Here is a 6,628-nt window from a genome sequence, read left to right as displayed (position 1 = left end):
CTTTCCACTCTCTCTAAAAAAAATTTTTAATGGAAAAAAGTATCCTCAGGTGAGGATCAACAACAACAAAAAATATATATATGGCCTAGTAGGATCCCTGGGCCCCTGATTCAGTGGGTTCTAGATGATACTGGAGCATACATGTTTTAAAAGCCTCAGAGGTAATTCTGATGCACAAAATATTAAGACTCACAGAGGTACCCATTGGCAATTAACTCCTAGAGAATGAGTTTATAATTCTGGAAGACTTTCAAGAGTTTCAAAAATACCAGTCTCAAATGCCAGTCTGTAACTCTTTTGGGTGGTGGGGAAGGGGAAGGCAGCAGCGGGGTTGCGGGGTGGGGAGGAGGGCCGGTGTGGCAGGAGGTTGTTACAGAATCCATGCAAAGAAAAGGGAGAGAACGAAAATAAATCAAGATGAAAACTATCCTTGTTTCTGATAACATGACAGGCTATTTTCTTACTCTTTTTTGAAGTGTGCCGATATTTAAACAATGTAGGTTTTAAGAAATGTTGAGATGTTTCTCAAATATTTTGAGAAAGTTACTTTCATAGTGCAAGTCTTAGGACTCGTATATTTGTCATCAAATCCTTGTTCTGCCACTTATTAATTGCTCACTTCTTTTAAACCTCGTTTCCTCTGTTATAAAAATTAGGATAACCTTGACTGGGTGGCTCAGTTGGTTGGACATCATCCTATACACTAACAGGATGTGGGTTTGATTCCCCATTAGAGCATATGCCTAGGTTGTGGGTTGGATCCCCGGATGTAGCACATATGGGAGGCAGCTGATGGGTGTTTCTCTCTCAGTCTTTCACTCCCTTCCTCTATCTAGAAATCAATGAACATATTTTCGGGTGAGGGTTTTTTTTAAAAATCAGGATAACCGTTAAGTAGGAAAAGGTAAAGAGAAAGTTCTCTGGTGAATCAAATTGGCCCAGGGTTGTCTACAGAAGAATGGTGACTTACTGGGGAGGGAGAAAAGAGTGGTGGGCAAATAGAAGTGTAAACAGATAGAAGCACTTTTGGGGGAAATGTTAAAATGTACTCTGTGATTGTGCAGGCGCCGAAACTAAAGACAAAAATAAATAAACAAACAAAACCCATGTAAACTGCCCTAGACCTTAACTCTCAGGCTTATGCTAATGGCTGCGCCATTCCACCAGCCATGTCTCAGCCCCTGGCACAGAGTTAGTGTGACAAGACAAAGCAGAGAGTGAGAAATGGAAATGTTTTCAAACTTAAGAACATCAATCAGATAGATGCTCAGATTTCAGCAGTAGTTACCTGAGCAGCCAGACATATCAAAATGCTAAATGGGACCTAGAGAACTTCAGTATGAAACACATCAATAGTGATATCTCCCAAACAGACAAGCATCCATTAAGTTTGGACTGACAACCACAAAAAAAATAAAAATAAAGAAGCTGGGAAAGATGGTGAAAATTCAGCAGTTGGTACTGAGCTCTGTATCATTTTCATCCTGATTTGTATCAAACTGGTCAGAAAATTATTTCATATGTATGTAAAGCTTCCAACACATGCAAAAAATTCAAACAATGTTCTATATTCCTTATCATGTTATTTATTAATCTAGTGGCCAACTGCCCTGTAGAACAAACTATTATCCTTCTATCTTACTAACATTTTTTTAAATAAACCAGAACACCAGTTTATGATTTGGAGATTCCAAAGACTCTTCATAGCCCCTCCTGATACATTAGCAACTCTCATCTGTAGTGCTGGCTTCTGGCTGCATTAAGCCCCCAAGAGACTGTACACACTTATTTCTTCTTGTCTGACAGAGGAGAAGATAGAGAATGAGGATCACGATCTTCCACATAATAGTCCTCTAATATGTAGACAGAGCTGGTCATTGAGGCAGCCACCCAACAAATCACAGACCAATAAATACACAGAGAGAAGAGAAAACTCATGGACATGGTGGTGGGGCGGGGGGGAAGCACAGAGAGAGAAAGCCTTGATCTTTTGCCTTATTCATGTCATCTGTGGAGAGTTGGTACAGTTCAGGGCTCAGTGCTTCCCTGGGGCTACTTAAAAGTAGTGTTGCATATGCATTACACTGAACATCTCTGTGGTTTTGGGGTTATCTACTTAGCACCCCTCTCCTAGGAACTGTCTCTCTCCCCATCAGCATAATAAAACACAGAGCTATTCTCTCCATAGAAGGTCACCTCAACAACGGGCTCCAGGAGCAGCTGGCTAGGCAAACTGAGCTAATAAAGGAACAAAAAAACTTGAGAGCAGTCTCTCTCTTGTTGCTCTGAATCTTCCGGTTTCTCATTACATGAGATGAGCCTGTGGGGAGTAAGGAGCTGAAGTAAGAAGCAGAAGTAGGAACTTAGCAACATTCAAGTAAGTCCCTGGCTCCAGCTGCCTGAGGTCCAGCTGCACCCCTGCCCTTTCCAAGGCTTTGCTGGTCAGGTCTTCTTTGGACTGTGAGACACCCCATTATCTTTCTGCTGCTGCGATTGCTATTGAACTCAGCCAGAGTCCATTCCAGCCAGAGTTGCATACATCCTAAAGAACCCTAACTTATACTTAATAGTTCAATTTACTGTCTTAGCAGTTATTTCAGTGAAAAATATACCACGTAAGAATCATTTAGTCCGATCCTACTTTAATCTAGAAGCATTTCCAACCACCCAACCAAGTGTGTCAGTAGTACTCAATATGATTTGCCTTCTCCGATGCAATCTAATGGCTGAAAAACTAAACTCTGAGGCCAGACATCCTAGCTTTGAATTCCAGCTCCACTCATACAGCAGATTCTGTGATATGCCACCCAGATGCCCCTTCAGAACTGAAGGGTTTATTCCCCCGGCTCTTGGGAGCGTTACCAGCAGACTGCTCTCCAGGAAGTCTTCTACGGAAGGGACCTGACTTACATCCAGGGTCACAACCCCTTTGCAGGGACAACTTGCATGATGTAGAGGAAAGGTCCATGTCCCTCATCCCAATTCTGGAAAACGATGCATCTTTACTCCCCAACTCCCCATGGGGTTGACAGAACCGTGTCACAGCCAATTGCACTTTCCCTTCTGCCCAATCCTGCTTCCTTCTCTGCCTCCTGGGTGTTGACTCTGGGAACACTCCCGAAGGCATTTTCTGAAAGCAAATCTCCAGGCCAGAATCAGGTTCCTGGGGCACCCAACTCACCTGCTACAAGATCTTGCAAGACACTCAACTTCTCTGTACCTCAGTTTCCTCATCTATAAAATGGGGGATCATGGGATGGCCTACGTCACCGAAATATTATAAAGATTAAATGAGTTACTTTATATAAAGTGCTTAGAACAGAACAGCATCTGGTATATGGTAAGTGCGATTTAACTCAGTTACTTTTATATTTAACACACAGAAGCAAATTGACTCTTATTTCACTTCATACAACTTACATTGATTATTAAGATCAGACAAGTTCCAAGGGACCCTAATTTTGAACACAAACAAGTTCAGGTTTATAAGGTCCATGAATCAAACGCTTTCTTTCTGCCTTAGTTCATTAAGAATCCAAGTACATAGGCCCTTAGGGCTCACAGAGGGAGATTCATCTATTGTCTGGATCTTGTGCCTGAGAAAGGGCGATGGGGGTTAGCCATGGAGCCTGATTTTTGCCAATCTGTTGTTTTCCTAAGTGGTGTTTTGTGCCCAGAGGTGCTGGTGATGAGTGTGTTGCTATAAAACTAGACATAAAACATGTGAAATGGAACCTAACTCATAAATAGAAAAAACTGTAGCAGCAGGTTAGACTTTATGGCTCTAATTTGTCTTAAATTGACACATACCATTGCTCTTGGCATCACTTGGAGTGGTGTATGCAAATCAAAGCTAAATATGTGACCAGATAATTAAATTTAGTTCTATAGTGAGGTCAATATTGATAACTTGGCACTAACCATAATTCTTGATGAAGAGATAAATTTTATTTTTATTAGTCTGTTCTGAAAGATAAGTAAGATAATATACATTTGCATCTGCCTACAAAGTGATTAATTGAATATTTTCATGAAAGTTTCATATTGTTTCAAGGCAAAAAATAGAAGTAGAGATTCTGTTAGGGAAAAAGACAGAATTTGAACCACTTGGAATTTTCCTTGTGTTTAAGTTAATGTCTTCATTGGCTGAGAGTCCTGATGTAATCATGGGTGTGAAGTGAGGGAACATGGGATAGCAAAGGTGGCTACCTGGTCACAGCTTTGAGAAGATTTTGTTCTGGGCTAAGAGGTCATCCTTATGACTTTAAAGACCATCTATATTTTGATAACTCCAAAATCTATATCCATATCCTATCCTGTGATATATGGACCTCCTACCAAAAATCCTACTTGGATATCAACTAGGCATCTCAAATATTGCATGATGCTTAACTTTTCTTCAAAACCTGCTTCTCCCCTGGGTTGCCTCATCTCAGCAAACGACACCAACTTACTGCGGTGGCTCAAATAAAAAAATCTGATTCCCATTTTTCCCTCTACCCAGTTCATCTCCAAACACACTGTAAATCCATGTGCTACTCTCAGTCTTTACCACCACCTCCCGAGTCCAACCCCCACATCACTCTCCTCGCCTCTGATGCTCCAGCCCCACTGGCTTTCCTTCTATTCTGCTCTTCACACTAATCATCTCAGATCACTCCCACCCTCATGCCTTTTGCTAACTCTCTCCTCTGCCTAGATTGCTTACACCCTTAGTCTGTACATCAGTAGCTCCTTCTTGCCACTCAAATTTTTGCTTACCTATCTCCTCCTCAAAAAATGCCTTCTCTGAGCATCCCAAATTAAAAAGCTGCCAGGAACTTTTATCAGTTTACTTATTGTAATGTGTTACAAATCCCTCACTACTACCTGATAGCTTTTATTCTTTATTTATCCAGTTGCTTATTGTCTGTTTTCCCGACTGGAATGTATGTGATGAGAGAACATGAACCTTGCCTGTCTCTGTCCTCGCTAAATATGGAGTCCCAAAAGTAGTGCCCTGCCTAAAACAGGAACTTGGCAAACATCTGTTGAGTGAATGAGTGGCAGTCACTGAGAATTGAACAATCAAGTGGAAAGCCAGACTAATTAATAACAAAATGCATGTGTTAAGTAAGTCTGCTGTGCTCTGGGCTCTATGCTAGCCAATTTTATGTATGTTTTCTTGTTAAATCTAATCCACATCTCTCTGCAATAGATTGTATCGTGATAATCCCAAATATCTAAATAAAAAAAATTTCAAGGAAGTTAGTAATTTGGCCAAGTTCAAACTGCTAATAAATGCAAAGCCAGAACCCAGCCCCTTCCTACAACCACATTGATTTGCTATCAGACCATATTTCTTCCTTCATTTCCATTTTTAATTGGCAATGAGAAACAGGATTCATGATCAAAATATTTTTTGTTTGTCATACACTAGCAAAACTTCTCAGATTTCAGATATATTTTATGCAAAGAACTACCAATGCTCTGCTCTTCGAACCAATCAAAGAGAAAATATATATGTACCATAATAAAAATTTAATAAAAATATATTTCACATTTATCTTTGGAAAAGAGACAAATATACACTTAGCTCATGTTATCTTTTGGCTGAAGCTTGTAAATAGGCAGTCTAGATTCATTTTCATCCTTCTGCTTCCTCTTTTTCTTCCTTTTTTCTCTATCATTAATATTGCCCTTGGAGTTCATATCATATCACATAAATAGTATCTTATACAACGTGGGAGACCATGGGCAAGAGTCATAGCATCTCTGTATTTTAGTGTCTACCTCTACATATGACCCAAATGTTCCCAAGTTTTCCCAACTTTGGGGGGATGATGGGGAAGAAGGAATATTTGTGGACCATACCAGAGTTTCCCAAAGTAAAAATATGGTCATTCTCCATAGATTAATTTGATTGCTTCTCAGAAATGTGGAAAAGACAACAGAATTTAATAAATTGTATCATTTTTAATCTCTTGGCCCACTATACATGGGAAAAGGGGTTTTTACCAGATGGCCTGCAAGAGCCCTGCCAGCTCAAGCCTCCAAAAAATCAACAAGCAGAGTGGAAAGAAGACAGGCTTTGGAGTAAAACAGACCCAAAATGTAACAGCGATTCTCTCTGAACCTCTGTTATTCTATAAACTTGACATCATAAATTTACTTCTCAGAGTGGTTGTAAAGACTAATAAGGCATATACATTTTAAATTATTGGCACTATTATTATTATGGGTTGAACTGCATCACCCCATAAAGGTACACTAAAGCCCGAACCCCAAATACCTCAAAATGTGACCGTATTTGGAAATAAGATCTTTATAGAGGTAATCAAGTTAAAACAAGGTTATGAGGGTGGGCCTTCCAATATGACCGACCGGTGTCCTTATAAAAAGAGGAAGTTAGGACACAGACAGACATGTGCGCAGGAAGAATACCATGTGAGGATGACAGCGGGGACTGAGGCAATGTGTCTGCAAGCCAAGGAACACCACAGGTTGCAAGCAAATCACAGAAGCTAGGGGGGAGGCATGGGACAGACTCTCCCTCAAAGCCCTGAAAAAGGAACCAACTTTGCCAACACCTTGATCTGGACTTCTGGACTCTAAAACTGTGAGACAATTATGTTCTACCGGGACCCGA

The sequence above is a fragment of the Myotis davidii genome, unplaced genomic scaffold (genome assembly GCF_000327345.1).
Source record: "Myotis davidii unplaced genomic scaffold, ASM32734v1 scaffold192, whole genome shotgun sequence".
Taxonomy (NCBI): Eukaryota; Metazoa; Chordata; class Mammalia; order Chiroptera; family Vespertilionidae; genus Myotis; species Myotis davidii.
This window is presented reverse-complemented; position numbering follows the sequence as displayed.